The 17399-nt window shown below is 35.4% G+C and overlaps 1 protein-coding gene across 3 annotated transcripts in view; it reads left to right on the top strand.

Moving 5' to 3' along the window:
* Positions 1-997: 997 nt before the first annotated feature.
* LOC123530689 (eosinophil peroxidase-like) overlaps positions 998-17399 on the top strand; it is a 68053-nt gene continuing 51651 nt past the window's right edge. Inside the window, exon 1 of one of the 3 annotated variants that reach the window (XM_045311439.2) lies at positions 998-1133. The gene's annotated coding sequence lies outside the window, so the exon portion shown is untranslated. Of the gene's footprint in view, positions 1134-5906; positions 6046-17399 lie in introns of those variants that run through there. The other 2 variants (XM_045311438.2, XM_045311440.2) reach the window with 2 other exon arrangements.

Below are 17399 nucleotides of genomic sequence, written 5' to 3'. Positions count from 1 at the left end.
TCAGATTCGAATCGTTATCCACATATCTCTTATTTTTAGCTAGATATTTAGTTTATGACCTTCAGTTTATTTCTTTCCTAGATTTTATACAATCCATACAAAAGGATACTCTATATCCAGAAATGAAGAGATAGAGTGTTGTACATTTAATGGTTTTAATCAGCTTTGATACCGATTTTTCGTGCAGGAATGGAATGTAGTTGCTATCCAAACGGCTGATATACTAAATCAAACGTTAACTGCTTTTCAATAACTTGTATCAAACCGTAACACTAATACATAGATTGACTTACGATGTATTTTTTCGCAAAAATACTATTTTTCAGTTGGAATGGACAGATGACAAGATATTGAAAATGTATCTTCTTCTTAATTGATTTTTGATGATAAACTGCAAGAGTTCTGATAACATCATTTAAAAGTTTCGTTTTCGCTTCTTATTTCCATAATCTGCACGTTTTTATCACGTTGTCATAAAACTGGATTTATCTGATCTTTTATATTAATAACTTAACCTTGATATGAAACTGAAACGGATAATCTTTATGTCAAACTATGTGCTTAACGATGAAGCATCAAACTCTAAAGAGTTTTTGACATTTTTTACTCGGGAGAGGCCATATTGGATAGATCCAAACACACGGCTGCCGGTGTAGTTACCATACAGTGTTGTTAATATAAGAAAATGAGACATAAATAAGGTTTGTCGTAACAATCCTCCGCACCGAAAGCGGCTCGAACACATCTTCAATCTAATACATGTATCAGAAATACTGACGAACAGACGTCTTGACTTTATTTACCGTTTCTGTAAAAGAGTTTGGAGCAAAAAACTGGGGCTTTCAAATTAACAATGTCGATTATTTAAAAAACTGAAAGTCATATATGTCAGAATTCATGCTTCTGCTATTACAGATTAAGAATGTTAATATGTTAAGTCTCTGATAAATGTTGTTCTTTTCCACCATATTTAAGGATTATTTCCATATGTTACATATATTAAGTAAATATTGAATCCGTTGACGTGTACAGAGGATTACTGACATTGTTGTTGGTCGATCTCTATTTCTTTTGATATTTCTTATTTACATGACGAAAGGAGTTTTCAAGACGTATTTGGAATTTATTGCTTGGTAAGACTCTTGATTTAGTATTTTGTAATTGTTTGCAGATCAGGCAAATATAAATATGTAAACTAGAAAAAAGGTGACAACTTTCATATATATTTCATATACTCTCATAGTAGTTACGAGGGTTGTTCAAAAATAACGTAAACTATTTCTCTAGCTTTCATATATACCCTAATAAAACAAAACAATAAATATACCATCATCGCAATCTTTCTGCTCACTGCACTGCAAATATGACGTGATTCTGATCATACAGTCAGGAGTTACGGCACTTACACGAACCCGGCGCACGGTGATCAGATATTAACTTCATCAAGATGCTTTCCGATTAGGTTTGCATTATTCGACATTTGTAAACTTTTATTGATTTTGATAACAACACCTAAGTCATATTGAGGTGTTTTGGGTCTTTTTTTTGGTTAGAATACTGAAAAATATGAACACTTATGCCGAGCATCTCAGACAGGGTGCTAAACGTGAGTACTTGGTCTTTATCAAAGGCGTCATACATTGAAGTTAACTCGGAATCATGGGTTTTTTTCTCCCTTCACCTCCGCTTTCTTTAAGCAAGTAATGGAAATTTGCGAATCGTTTCTACCACTTGAAAATCAAAACACAGATGACCGAGCATTGTTGTGGCGTCTGCTTCATTAGTTTATAAATTTCAGTTGCTTTTCGCCAAAATTTCTACATTCGGCATTAAATCTCCTGCATTAAGTGTACATTCGCATTGAATTTACACTATTAAACCTGTGTTAAGCCTAACCCTAATCTTTAGTCAGTATATAGTACGCTCAATACGTGCGTACATCCAATAGGGGAGATTTAATGTTGGCGGATTATGGTTATAACACACTAAATAGTTGTTGTTCTTTATTCTATATAAAATTTACCTATTTCCAATGACCGCAGCACACATCAGGACCATTTAAATTCGTTGTAACTTACTATTTCTTGAAGATATTGTCAGTGCTAACTAAAATCAAAAGAAATGGGGGGGGGGGGGGGGGCATGTTTGTAATGAAAGAAATTTCAGTCAAACACACAAACTGCAAAATCAGCTAAAAAATGAGACCCCAAATTATCTGGTGTGTATGATCTTTTCCATAAAAATTTGTCATGGTTTATTCATGATCAAAATGCTATCTTCATGTCAAGCATAGATCTGTCATGTGATTTTACCAAAAAAATTGCAAAGAAAATAAGGAAAATAAATCTACACAGCGATAAAACTAGACTATTTGTATCCGCCATATGCCTACCATTTTTTTCGCGCCATTTTTCTATTTAGTGTCTGTAGCCTATAGAAAAACTTTTTCTCTGACAGTGTGCCATTTCATTTGAATGTACAAGAAACCCAATGCATGAAGAAATCAAGGTTTTAAGCTTGATATCAACTGTTTCCAAGTTTTTACAGGATATTCAGTACCATAAGACAAAGCGTCAGATTTGTCAAAATAGCTGTCGCGACATAATGTTGAAGCAGTTACACAAATTCAGCTTGTTTTTCCTGTTTCAAGACATTCTACTCTGATCTGCATGCAAATTACACATTTATAACTGTTATTAATCTTCACTTTTACCTCTGATGGACAAAATAGCAACAGTATACCTATAAATATGTATTTTTGAAAAAATACACCCAAACAGTGAACATGTGATATTTTCGGTTTAATCCTCATTTTCAACAAATGCATTAATTTGTCATTTCTATCAAATTCTAATACAAACTAGCCATTTCCACCATTCATTATGAGCCAGATTTCATTTTTACCAATGTCATCTCTAATATCAGTTGTTTTCTAACAGTTTATGCTATAGATGTTATTGCAGCTTAGGAGAACGAAAACTTGTATTATCTCATAGACAAAGACGTTTTTATGACAGCTTTAAAACAACTTTTAAAAGACATCTTTATTTTGTAGGTAAAACGACATTCTAGCACAAAAATGATGTTCTTGTTACTTTTCGAGAGTGTTTTAACAGTAGAGAAAACGTGTGTTAATAGAGAGATTCTCGCGCTCACGTGCTGTTAAAATACCTTTTATTTATTATATACCTATATAAATTCTGTAAAAATTCGGCTTGTATTTCACAATTAAATATGAACAGACAGACAAAAAATCCGTATTGTACCTTTTAATTTCCGTATTGTACGCTGCAAACTACTTATATTAATATGCATGACCTGACAGGTCTATAAACAGCGCACATAAAAACTTCACTCAGTTCCATTTAATATCGATAAACATTGAAGACTAGATTTCGTTCAATAACAAAACAAAAAACAAAAAGGTAGTGGTATATAATAAAAGGGTCATTATAACAGTAGCTAGATCTGGGACTTTGTATTTTTGGCTCTCGTGGATTTTGCAAGGTCGGGTCACACTCGGCGCTTGCGCGCCTATTGAGATCCGATCTGGCAAAAAATCCACTCAGCCCAGATCGAGCTACTGTTATAATAACCCTATCATATGCGCGTTCCGTGGCAAAATTTAAACGTATTACGGCCTTAAAACAGAAAATTCAAATGGAAATGACGTCAACGTGAAATAACAACTCCGATATTCGCGCGCATTTCATGAAATTTAATGACGTTGCGGCAGAATGTATTCATTTATTAGTGATTTTTCGCGTTTTATGCTAGAATAGCGTTAGCGCATGTTCATTTCCTGTTATAACATCTTCAGAATCCCTCCTATTTATTGCACTGTCAACGTGCATCGACCGTACAATTATTTTTAAAAGTACATTTCGGTTTTGTTTTCAAGTTTTTGTAGGCCTATTTCCTTTAATCCTAAGACCGCCAGAGGGCCACTTTTGTGGCCCGGCTAATGCACTAAAATTGCCAGAGGGCCACTTTTGTGGCCAAAAACCTGCTTAGTTTAGGACCGATATGGAACGTTTAATTCAGTATCTTATTGCTAAAAAGAAGGTTTGATGAAATGTAAATAGTTGTTATTTTGTACACTTACTGACGTCATTTGCGCCGTGACGTCGTCTACGTGATGTTTCGCGCCGTAAATTTTCAATTACGTTGGTAATTGAATTTGTTTGTACAGTTTTATCTGATACTGTATTTCTATAAAAATTGCGTGGAAAGAAAATTTTCGGTACACTGGGCCCTCGTTTGTACTGTCTTGCATGAAATACATAATGGTTAACGTATGTAATTTGTAGGATATATATTGTACGAAACGAATTTATCCTTCGTTCTGAATGGGCTTTGTGCTAATGCAGACAGTTTACTGAGCTTCATCATTGAATCTAGACAATGAAGTTTGTATAAATATGGTATATTTTCTACCCTGCAATTGTATAGCACACGTGTGAACGTTTCAGTTTGCTCAGTCTAAAAGCATTTTTTCTTGTATGTTCGTTGTCTCGTTACTTTTGTCAGGAGACAATTCCACTTGTTTCAATCTTCGATTACTGTTTAACTCCCCTTTCGGAAATTATCAACAGACGCACAGTCAATGAAAGAGGAAGATTTTTGCAGGGAGATTGAAATAGTTAAAATATAAGATAAAGTAGAGGATAGTAAAATTTGGTTGATAACACACTTCGTTACAACTAATTGCATGTATGTTGGCATACTACCTGCTTGAAAGATTCAAGCTTGAGCAGAACAATACGACGAGAGCATTTAGAAAAAGGAAAGTTTATAATAATTGGAATGTATGTGGGAAGACGTTACACACGTGAACATTTCTAACACCATAAGTTAACTTTTCCAAAATGAAGAACATATGGATTGAAGTGTTTCCACCGGAACAGATGAGAATAACCGAAAACATTTGCCAGATCGTTATGTCTAGCCTGTAGTTTATTTCATGTTCATTTTCGTAATGAATTTGATGAGAAAAATTGTGACAGAGACGAAGAAGTAACACATTGATATTATGTTGAATCATTCTGTTATGGATTGTAACCAGTACCCCGATTATCTGCGCATAGGGTTTGTGACAATATTGGGAGGAAGAGTGGGGGAGGGGGGGGGGGGGGGGGGGGGGGCAGTACACAGCAAAATAGGTAACAACATAACGAAACATCGGTTAATTACGACTTCTCATTCCCCGAATTCGCCCATCTTTAACACTTGATTAGCGAATTTGGTAACATCGAAAAACTCGTGAAATAAGGAATGACAATTTTAGCAAATAAGTAATGAGTTCTAACGTACAGTTTCTGTTTGAATTCCGTCGACCATTACATTAAAATTAAATTAAAATCATGATTATAAGAGTATAAATGAGGGGAAAATAAACTTTGTAATGTAGGCAAACACAATGTTTTAACGACTTTTAAAACCACATAATAACAAAGTATTTCCAATACACACACGCACTCACATTTACTCGTTGTGTATCAAAAATATTCAAAATTTTGATAAAATTGGTTGTGAGTTTATGCAATGATTAAAAACCAACACTTATATAGAGCAGATGGTTAAAAAATGCAAATTGTCTAATGAGTTTTTGAACGCTTGTGATAATATACTGTCTATATTAGTATGCGGCACATTTCATTCGTACACATGCCCAGGCTTCGGCACACAGGCGCTATTCAAATGTTTATTGGTGGACAAAACTAATAATAAATCAGAACTGAAAGGATTCATTTCCGTTGTACATGGGACTGATCAATAAGCCAGCCAGAGGACTTCGTGGTTTGGAAATATGTTTACCCGCACGTATGATTTTTTCACCCCTGTGACTGTACTTTATGTCTTTAATGGTACGTATATTAACCATAGATCTCGGACATCATTTTCTCCATCTGTCGCATATCAGAATTTACGAAGATGTATTGAACAGCTCCAGCGTTTATTACTCTCAGTGGACACGTAGCTCTACCTGTGGCTGGAAAATACGGATAGATTGTTGAGAAAAATAAAATACGGATACACTGCTAGGTAAAATAAGATAAATATTATTATACTGGGCATTACTTTGATTCTAACATTTGAAAGGAATAAATACAACATGTAACATTTATTAAATTAAGTAGGCTAATTTAATCTTATGGTATTCTGACTGTAAATCATGAAATGCATCGAAGATGTAAATAACCATTTTAATCTGAGTAAAGACAGCACCACATTTTTCCAACAAAGTAGGAACTGCTATTCAATTTAGATCCCGGCTTTAATTGTGGTAAAGTTAATGATTTTTAATAAAATTTACTAAAATAGACTGAATGTTTTGTACTTTGAGACGTAAAAGAAAAACACATGTATTATATCAAGGCTACGATATGCAAAAAAAGAGGAAAAAAATAAAATAAAGAAAACACGAAATCAACAGATGGGCTATAGTTTGACCGCAAGATATAAAAAAAATGTAAAAACTGAAACACAGCTGAGCCATCTTGCTGTCCCGAGATATAAAAAATATTAAAAATGCTATCTTGTGACCAGCAGATATAAAAGAGAGAGAGAAAAAAACAACAGATTAGCTGTCTTCTGGCCAGGATATATAAACAGAAAAAAATCTTTCTTGAGTCCGTGAGATATATAACAAAGAAAATAACAAGACAAATTACTAGATATAGAAAAAAGGGCCGGCTTTTGAGACTTTGTAGTAAGGAAGGAATTGCATGAGGTTTCTTTAAAATAAGAAAAGTTTGCTCATTCTATACGTTCTTGCATCAAATGAAATTTTGCCTGCAGAAAGCTCATATAATTGCCACTTCTGGGTTATACATTGACCAGTTTAATAATGATGGCTGTTAACCCGCATCCAAAAAAAAAAAAAAAAAAAAAAAAAAAAGGAAAAATAAATTGCTCTTAATTATAGCTACAAAAGCGATTTGCATGCAATTTTGTTTCTTTAAAATGATTTGCGGTTTGAAAACTCGCAGTAATTTAGAAGGAGGCCAGTAGTACTTTAAACATAATCAGCATAGAGCAGGCGAATATCAAGTGCATCATTTTCAAAAATAAGAATTGCACACGTACGGCTCTTTTCTTTTAACAAGCAGCAAACACCTTTTTTTCATTTTTAGAAACATTAACCTATACCCGCAATAGTCAAATGGATAATCCCCAGTTGGCAATAATATATCATCCCTACAGCCAAAGTTTTACAAATTCACTAAGATACAGATCGGACACTGTTTTCATATATTTAGTCACGTAGCACAGCGTTGTGACGCATGGACAATTGTGTTAGTATAATTAACTCCCTGAGGCCGATATCATAATATACATGCTGCGGCGAGATAAGAATTGCCACCTGACGTCGGAGAACATTATCTGATCTTATCGTAATCACACTCGTGCAGTCAATTGAAATCATGCATGAAAATATTATTAACATTAGTGTAAATTAAACTACACTTATAAAATCTTCCAAGTTTGAACAAATATTTATATATATCCACGTTCGTCCGTAACTTATATCCAAATAGAATAATAATTCCGCTTCGAAACACTCACCATTTTTACACTGCGTTTAATAAATATTTGAACATTTCCGATTTTATTACTTTTTTTCACATGAAAACACTTTAAATTCCAATAAATAGAAATACATTATTAACACAGAGTATTTACATCAGCATTACTCAAAAATAACACCCATTTTTGAGCGAATATCGATGGTTTATTTTGATGTATAATTAATTTCTAAACATGTACACAAACGTTGTGTGACACACACTGAGACAGTTAAGTTGTAATATTTACACCCATCTTTGTAGAATTATTACATTTACAAAAAGCGTTTATTTACACACATTTTTATGTATAAAACTTGTTTTGCTGTGTTATTTTTATCCACTTGAATTTAATGCGCTGTAAGTGTACGAATATTTCAGCTTTCTAAAACTTAACATTTTCCGACCATTCATTTCTCTGATAATGAAATTTCATCGTCGGAATCATCATCCGATGGAACTGATACGTCAAAAGCAGCATGATAATGAAAGTAAGAAAAAAGAAAAATCTCTGGCTGCCGACATTATTTTAATCTTTTCAAATACAGTATGAACGAAACACAGCGGAGTTCGTCTTTTTTATTTCCTTTACCGCATATTTACAAACATTTATTTTAACAAGGAAACTAATTATTAGCATAATTAATAATTATAACATCTACGAAATAATAGCCGGTATGCAAAATGATTTTGCTTTTATCAGGATATCAAAAATTAGCAAGTACGTGATGCAATCAGCATGATCTCGGTGCCGCGACTATACTCGTCAATCGCCGTCCTGGGGAGTCCTGATTAAGCGCGTATAGTCGGATATCGTCGCTACAGGAGTAGAAATTATAGCGCCTTTAGTCGCATTTCGGCCCCAAGGAGTTAAGTATGAATTAAAAACCAAGTTTCATACGGTTTGAATAAAGAAATTCAAACTAAATATATTGAGCAAATCTTGTTCTTTTTATATTTGTATTAAATCAGTAACTTCTGTTTTTGTGTGTTTTTGTTCTTTTATATCTAACTCTGGCCTAAATATAGCTCGATTTCAAAATAATTTCACAGCATTATCCCACAAATCAAGGATTCCTCGCTTACAGGGCAAGTGCTCTAACGACTTAGCTAATCGGCTGCCTAGAAATAATTTCCACCTTTAAGTAATAAAGTCCTGAACCGTTTCATAATGAGCAATGGGTGACCATCAAATTCCTGTCAGATAATTCTGTTTTGTTCAAAATTAATTTCACTGTATGACTTCATGGAAAACACTTTGAAAATCTTCTCTTCAAAAACCACTAGCCCTGTTTTAAAACAAAGTTCAAAGCAATGTTGATTGTGGTCATCTACTAAATTCCTTCATGCTATGTCGATTTGTTCCAGGGGGAGGAGCTTGTTTTACCGAAAACCCTGAAATTTAAACTAATTTCACAGCAATATTCCTTAAGTAACTCTCTGCCATATTCCTTTAAATAATTTTGGTTTGTTAACAAACATGGCCGCCAGTTTTCCATGCATGGCTTATATATGGAAAATTTTGAACATTCTCTCATCGGAAATCGCTAGCTGGATTTCAAAATAAACTGACAGTAATATTTGTTAGGTGATCCTCTACCTTCAAGCTCCATCCCACATTACCCCACTCCAATTCCACAGATATAAAAGACCTCTAGTTTTCTGTGCTTACCCCAGTTTTACCAATGTCTTAACTTGTAGTTTATTTTGTTTCTTGATACTGACTCTTAGTATCACATAACCTCCAACCCCCTTCCCTATTGCCCACATTATTCCCATCCTATCCCCAGATTACAAAATACCCTTCTTTGCATCCTCAAAATCATTCTTCGTTTCTTGTTACTTAGTACCCTGTGTCATCATTCACTCCTGTATGTTAGTGGAAACATAAAAGAAGCCATGTAATAATAAGTTTTAGTATACCTGAGCATAAAGTGTTCATGGTGAGCTTTTAGGATCGTTGAATGTCGTCCGTTCCACGAACGACCTCCATATTTTCTTTGAATTTTTATAATGGACATTTTCTTCTAAACCGCTACGTCAATTTCAGCCAGACTTCACATGAAAGTTTATTGGGTGGCCCTCTTCCAGACGTCTTTAATCTGGATCATTCATGTAGAATTATGATTCTTCCCTGCATGACATTGTGGAAAATCTTCACCGCTCACATCGATAGCACGTATGTGAAACAATTTAACATTCCCTAAGTGACTTTTTACCAAGTTCGTTCAAATTATTCTGTTCCGTCACAAAAAACATGACCGTCAGGGGCCCAAACTTGGTTTTTCTATATTGCTTTATATAAAACTTCTTGTCTTAAAGATAAAAGGTAAGTGTAGATTTACCGGAAGCACAGAGCACCCCAAAGACAGCCATAGAGCCATGCATTGCAAAGTAGGCCCAAAACAAAAAGAAGCTGTAACGGAAAAACATTGTAGACGGGTTGCTTAAAAATCCAGCAACAAGTACATTTTTATTATATGGAAAATACAAAACCACAAATAGTCCGATTGAATATAATTTAACATCAATGTTTCTTGGGTAACCCTTCACCACCTATTTTTCACTGTTGGTTTCTGGTGTTTATTCATATTGTGCCTTAGCATCACGTCATCATCCCACCTCCACATCACGTCATCATCCCCCTCCACATCACGTCATCATCCCATCTCCACATCACGTCATCATCCCACCTCTACATCACGTCATCATCCTACCTCTACATCACGTCATCATCCCACCTCTACATCACGTCATCATCCTACCTCGACATCACGTCATCATCCCACCTCCACATCCTACCTCCACATCACGTCATCATCCCATCTCCATATTCCACCTCCACATCACGTCATCATCTCATCTCCACATCCCACCTCCACATCACGTTATCATCCCACCTCCACATCACGTCATCACCCACTTCCACATAACGTCATCATCCCACCTCCACATCACGTCATCATCCCACCTCCACATCACGTCATCATCTCATATCCACATCCAACCTCCACACAACGTCATCCCAACTCCACATTCCACCTCCACATTACGTCATTCTCCCACAGCCACATCACGTCATCATCCCACCTCCACATCACGTCATCATCCCACCTCCACATCCCACCTCCTCATCACGTCATCATCTCATCTCCACATCCCATCTCCACATCACGTCATCATCCCACCTCCACATTACGTCATCCTCCCACCTCCACATCACGTCATCATCCCACCTCCACATCACGTCATCATCCCACCTGCACATCCTCCCTCCACATCACGTCATCATCCCACCTTCACATCCCACCTGCACATCCCCACATTAAAAATAATTATTTTTCTCTTTCTTGGTACTGTATTTTAGTATTTTGTCTCATGAATCCCACGCCACCAACCCACAACCACAAAACACAAAATGTTATTACCCACCTATATCTACTTAATAGAAACTTAAAAGCTGCTGTCAGAAAGCAATGGGTTTATTTCAAAATAATTGCACAGCTGTTTTACTCGCGCGGCTCTCTACAAAACTGATCAAGCCTGCTGTGAAAGTCATGTGAACGATCTAGGGCCATCATGGCCCCTTTGGCTTTATTAAATAAAGACATTGTTATCATTATTGTTACCATTATTGATATTTTTAAATTTAACCAAATTCAGTCTGATGCATCTTGAGCTATCAAAAAAGGCTTGGACAGTGTATCGACACTCCTTGTAATTAGAACTAATCGTTATTATATGGTATTTGTAAAAGAAACGACATAGAATTAAACAGACAATTATTAAATGTTCTGCTTCTTTCCAACTGTTATCGAGTAACATTAAAGCACGGAAACATTTACATATTACAGAAAAATCTTCCACAGTCCGCCCCGCCAGCACACCCCGCCACAGTCCGCCCCGCCAGTCCGCAATAGGCTTTGTAAATGAAGTGTACCGATTTTTTACTATATCTTTTATTAGTCATCTACTAGTTGATTTTCGGGATCTATAGGATTGCGTTTTTTTCATCCGTCCGTTCGACCGGTATTCATCCGTCGTCCACACTTACCCTTCTCAACCATTTAAGGATTTATTATTACGTGGTACAAATGTTCTCCAAAATAGGACAACGTGTCATGTGCAAAACCCAAACCCCTAGCTCAAAGGTCAAGGCCACAATTGGAGGTCAAATTTCAACAGGGTTTTTTTTCTGTTCTGTCTGTAACTCAACTATCCGTCAAGAAATTTTGGCATTATTTATCATATTGTTTTCAAAAAACAAGACAATGCGACATGCACTTGACTTTAACGTCAAGGCCACACTGACATGAAATGTTAACATAGTATTTATAGGGTTTGATTCGTGTCCTATTCCTAACTCAGTCATCCATTAAGGGATTATATCAATACTCGGCACAAATATTTCCCCAGCTCAATGGTCGAGGTAACACTTAGAGGTCAAATGTCAGTACTTTCTTTTCTGTCTGGTCCATAACTCGACCATCAATCAAGAAAATTTAATATTACTCAGCACAAATGTTCCCTCATAGTGAGGTTATTTTTCACGCCCCAGCTCTAAGGTAAAGGTCGCACTTGGATGTCAAAGTCACAGTGTTTGTTTTCCTGTCCAGTCTGTAACTGTACCATTCATCAAGATATTTTAATATTACTTGTCACAAATATTCCTCATAATGAGGCAATGTTGTCTTGCACCACTTTCAGACCCATAACTTAAAGTTAAGGCCATATTCGGAGTCAAAAGTTAGAATGGTATTAACAGGGTCTGTTTCATATCCTGTCCATAGCTCAACCATCCATTGAGAAATTGTAAAATTACTTAGCACAAACATTTCCAAGATTAAGACAATGTACCATGCGCACCAAACAAGTGTTCAAAGGTCAAGGTCGCATTTGGAAGACTAGTGTCAATGTATTTTTCTTGTCTTTAATATTACTTAGTACAAATGTTCCCCAATACTCATACTCCATTCCTAGACCCCTAACACAAGGTCAAGGAAAATATGTCATTCACTTGTTTACATTGTCATGTAAAGATGAAAATATGAAAGGGGTTAAAATGAGTGTTTGTGCGCAATAAACCAGTTTAAACGCCCCAAATATGGGTTTGCGTGTGGCGAATCTTAGAAAACATAAACGTGTTGCCTTGTTTACGACTTTTTCAATGCTGAAATACTAAACTACAGTTTTTTTAAATCAAGATAAGCCTTTCATTGCAGCTCAAATTTGCATTGTTATCAAATAATTACGTATTCAGTTCTGAAAAACGAGGTAACTGTAGACGCTTTTGTGAAACTTCTTTTATGGAAAGCATGCAATGACTGCATGAATACTCCAGTATCATCTGCACCAACAGTTATGTTGTTTATTATTACTCATGAATACTCCAGTATCATCTGGATCAGCAGGGTGATATTGTCTTTTATTACACGTGCATCAACAGATGGTATTGATCGCATAACTTCATTGTTCTTTGAGATTCCCGTGTTCCTCTTAAATAGTTTATTATTGCCATTTCTCTTAAATAGTTTAATATTGTCACATTTTATTCAAAACTTCCAAAGTGGAAAAAAGTATTGATATTTAAAAAGTGGCAATTTAGTTTCCAAGCAAACATAATCAAATAACATAATGACTTAAATTTACAATCAAATAACATGTATTAATTAAAGTTAGAAATAGTCACACTTTACGTTGCTAATGAATTTTGTCGCTCAAATAACGTTCGAACGAGAGCTTGTACGTGTACGTGTATGTGTAAGATTCACTCCTTTTTCCATTCAGTGTCTGAGTAGTCAAAATTCAGAACATTACATACTGTTTACAAATATATTCGTACAGGCATCTGTACATGTAAATACAAACCGACGCGTTTTAGACTATAGCCAGCCATTCGATTATAGTTATCACTTAAGTAATTTTAGTAGACGCTTATTGTACAAGGATTTACTAAATATACGCGTACACGTACCCGTATGAACTCGCAAACTCTTACTCGAAAATATGGAAATGACATTAAAAACTTAAACATAGTTGCCTATAATACATACCTTCGAGCTTTTGATGCATGTTCTAGGTAAAATAATTTGTCATAATGTCAGAGAACCTTTATATTAAAAAAAATATTTGAAAACTTGTAACGTGAACACAAGTTTGATTTGAATTTTATAAGAAATAATAGAAGGGAAAAAGTTTGTAAATTCGTTCAGAAAGATGCCTCAATTAAACTCTAATTACCCCACCCATCTTAAATCGATATTGTATTTGTGATAAGTTACATATTATCATAAACAAAAATTACAACAGTTATCACACATTCACGTCGTGAGAGTTACATAAAGCCATGCGTTAAACATACCTCTACGCCTTTTGTCTTTTTAAAGACATTTCTTGTTCTATACTAAGCAAAACGTGATTATCGTTCATGAAGCTTATATTCGGAATACTTTTTATTTAGATATATAAAGATTTGGTTGTCGTTGTCGGAAAAGAGCATCAAATATCCGTTTAAGTTGTTACAGTCACAAGATAAATACATGCCAGATTTCGACCCATATAAAATTATATCCAGGTCTCATCTACTGTTAGGAGCTGTGAGATTCTTTGATAATCTTGAGAACTTTTCCAGCCTTTCTTTAGCACAATTGACCCTAATGGCAATTCGCTCCTCGGTTAATATGTTAGGCATCCATCGGGCACAAACCTTTCTTTAACTTGCTTGGTTAGAATCTCATGAGTTCTCCCCAGCTGACATGCCCAGAAAAGATGCTCTCTACGGCGTGTACCTGGCGTGGTCATCAATAAGACGACTTACAGCAGCAATGTTCTTGTCGTCACTACTATTTTGGGCCTGCAAGGATGACCAATTTAAGGTTGCCTGGTCATTTTGAAATTTACGTACCCACCTGTAAGTTGTTTTCTTTGATACTTTGGACGTCCCATATGAAGAATTCAGTTCACTGAGTATCTGCCTTGCAATAAGGTACTTTAATGTATGCTCTAGTTTCAGATTCTTGTTCGCTTTTCATAGCTACATGTATTTTGCTTTGTGTGTATGACTACACCTGATACAAAACTAAATATCTCCGAAACGGTAGGATAGTTTTCAATAAATCTTTGCAGGATATGAATGTGTCATTCATGTATCATCCATGTAAAACAAGAGTTTCTTGCATTTTAAACTTTTATGGAAGCGCGCGATTGACATTACAGTGTAACCTCTGTAGAGCAACACCCTTGGGGAGATACAAATATTGACTGATCTGTAGAGGTTGTTGTTCTGGAGAGGTAAATTTGATAGTATATTTCAGCTTAGGGAAATTGTGATGATGTTGTTATAGAGAGGCTTTTGCTTAAGAGAGGGTCGCTTTGGAGAGGTCGTATTGTATTTTTAGAATGACCCTCGTATTATTTACAAAATCGGATCCAGTGAGCCGATCTCTTTTGTGATACTTGAAGCGTGACCATTGTCACCTTTGAAGTTATATACATACTTGAAGCGTGATAATTGTCATCTTTGAAGACCTATATATACTTGAAGCGTGACCATAGTCTCCTTTGTAATTCTGTACATACTTGAAGCTTAATTATTGTCACCTTTGAAGTCCTAAACATACTTGAAGCGTGACCATTTTCACCTTTGAAGTCCTATACATGCTTGAAGCGTGACCATTGTCACCTTTGAAGTCCTATACATACTTGAAGCGTGACCATTTTCACCTTTGAAGTTCTATACATACTTGAAGCGTAACCATTGTCACTTTTGAAGTCCTATACATACTTGAAGCGTGACCATTGTCGCCTTTGAAGTCCTATACATACTTGAAGCGTGACCATTGTCGCCTTTTAAGTCCTATACATACTTGAAGCGTGACCATTGTCATCTTTGAAGTTCTATACATACTTGAAACGTGACCATTTTCACCTTTGAATTCCTATACATACTTGAACCTGACCATTGTCACCTTTGAAGTCCTGTACATACTTGAAGCACGATCATTGTCTCCTTTTTTGAAATCCTATACATACTTGAAGCGTTACCTTTGTCATCTCTGCACGTGTGACTTGTGTTTTAATAAACGTCATAAAATTTTATAGGGCGCACTTACAAAAATTAAATGTTATTACAACTTCAAGTCGAAAACAAACTCGTGAACAACCATTTTATCTGAATTTCCCGACTTTCATGAAAGCAAGAGTCTATTCATTAAAATCAGTATTATCAAAAGAAGGCGTTTCTAAAAATCATTTATTGAAAGGCTTTATAGTGACAATACCAAACATCAACCTGTAATTTCGTTATGGAAGAGCTGGACAGGCGGTGGCCCTTTGATTCCACGTTTGACATCACTGCGTGAACGTTTTAAATTACGTTAATATCCCTTAACTAAGTGTTTTACAACGAAAAATATTAAACTTTTTATGAGCCTTTGCATCGCGTTGACAACAGACAGTCGCTGTCAAAAGGTGACCATAAACCAGTTAATGCAAAAAAAACCCCTAAAATTCTCGAAAAGGTTTTGAATTCTGTATTCTTTAACTCAACGGGTACTATTGCACAAATTCCTACACCACCAGGAAAACCAGTCACTGGAAAGTTTTATAGAAACAAATGCGAAAATAAAGCCAGAAAATAATGCGTCCAAGAACTGGTCTTCGCGGTCTCCAGTTGATCCATGACAATGCTGCGGCTCACAAAAGTGATATCATTAGAGACAAAAAAGTGATAAAAATCAGTCATCCATTTTATTCCCCAGATCTAAGTCCTTTAGACATTTTACTCTTTCCAAGACTAGAAGAGATGCTAGCTAGGCGCAAATATTTATCGAATTAAGCACTTGGGAGAGGTATTTTCAGTCATTAAACTATGCAGCGTTCACATTTTCGATTGACTGCCGAAGTGTTTGGAACTCAATGGCAATAAACTAAGTTTGAAGTCTGTACACAGACTGTGTACCATATTCCAGCACATGTTGTCATTTTTGACGGATTGTCGAAGACAATTCCGTCCAGTGGAACCACAATAATACGTATACGAATTTCGGCTTAATCGATTTTTTGATAACCACCATAGATTTCACACTCCGCCGAAAGAAAATAGTTCTCAAATGGCAGCACATAGAAAAACTGAATTACCACGCTTCACTGTGCGCTTTCATTGAATGCAGAGCAGGCGATATGCCCGTTGACCAATAAACTAAGCACGCTTTATATACGAGACAATGTTCTTATCGTTGGATGACGGATTTTTCATTGAAGAATTTGCATCAATGGAATTCACAAATAAATTAGCTGTACTAAAAATACAGAATTTAGGGGAAGTAAAAACTCGGATATTTGTTATTTTCAATCACCACACAAAAGTGAAATAGAATAATAGAACTTTGATAGATGCTTTTGATAATCAAAAGAAGTAAAAGACTTTTCCAATGATTTATGATATTTGGAAATTTATTGAAACATGAATTTATCATATTGCCGAATAGAATATTTCTTAGCTCTCGGTAAATCTGTAAAAGTTATTACTATTTTAGAGCAAAAACAAAATATTTCATGCTCAAATGATTTGGCTATAACAGTCTACTTTAATTTGCAACACGGTAACCAGTGATATGTGTATTCCTTAAAAGTCTGATCGTCCCTGCTATAATTAGTGACCTTAAAAAAATGTTTCAGTTCTGTTCCCTATCTTATTATTGTTTAATGTATATTTGCCAAACAGTTATTACAAAATGTATGATTGTTTTGTAATTGTGTGTATGTGTCTACATGCACATATGTGCAGTCTGATCATGAAAAGTCTGATCATGAAAGTCTGAATTGTTAATA

Source organism: Mercenaria mercenaria, chromosome 11 (genome assembly GCF_021730395.1).
Source record: "Mercenaria mercenaria strain notata chromosome 11, MADL_Memer_1, whole genome shotgun sequence".
In the NCBI taxonomy this organism is placed as follows: Eukaryota; Metazoa; Mollusca; class Bivalvia; order Venerida; family Veneridae; genus Mercenaria; species Mercenaria mercenaria.
This window is presented reverse-complemented; position numbering and strand designations above follow the sequence as displayed.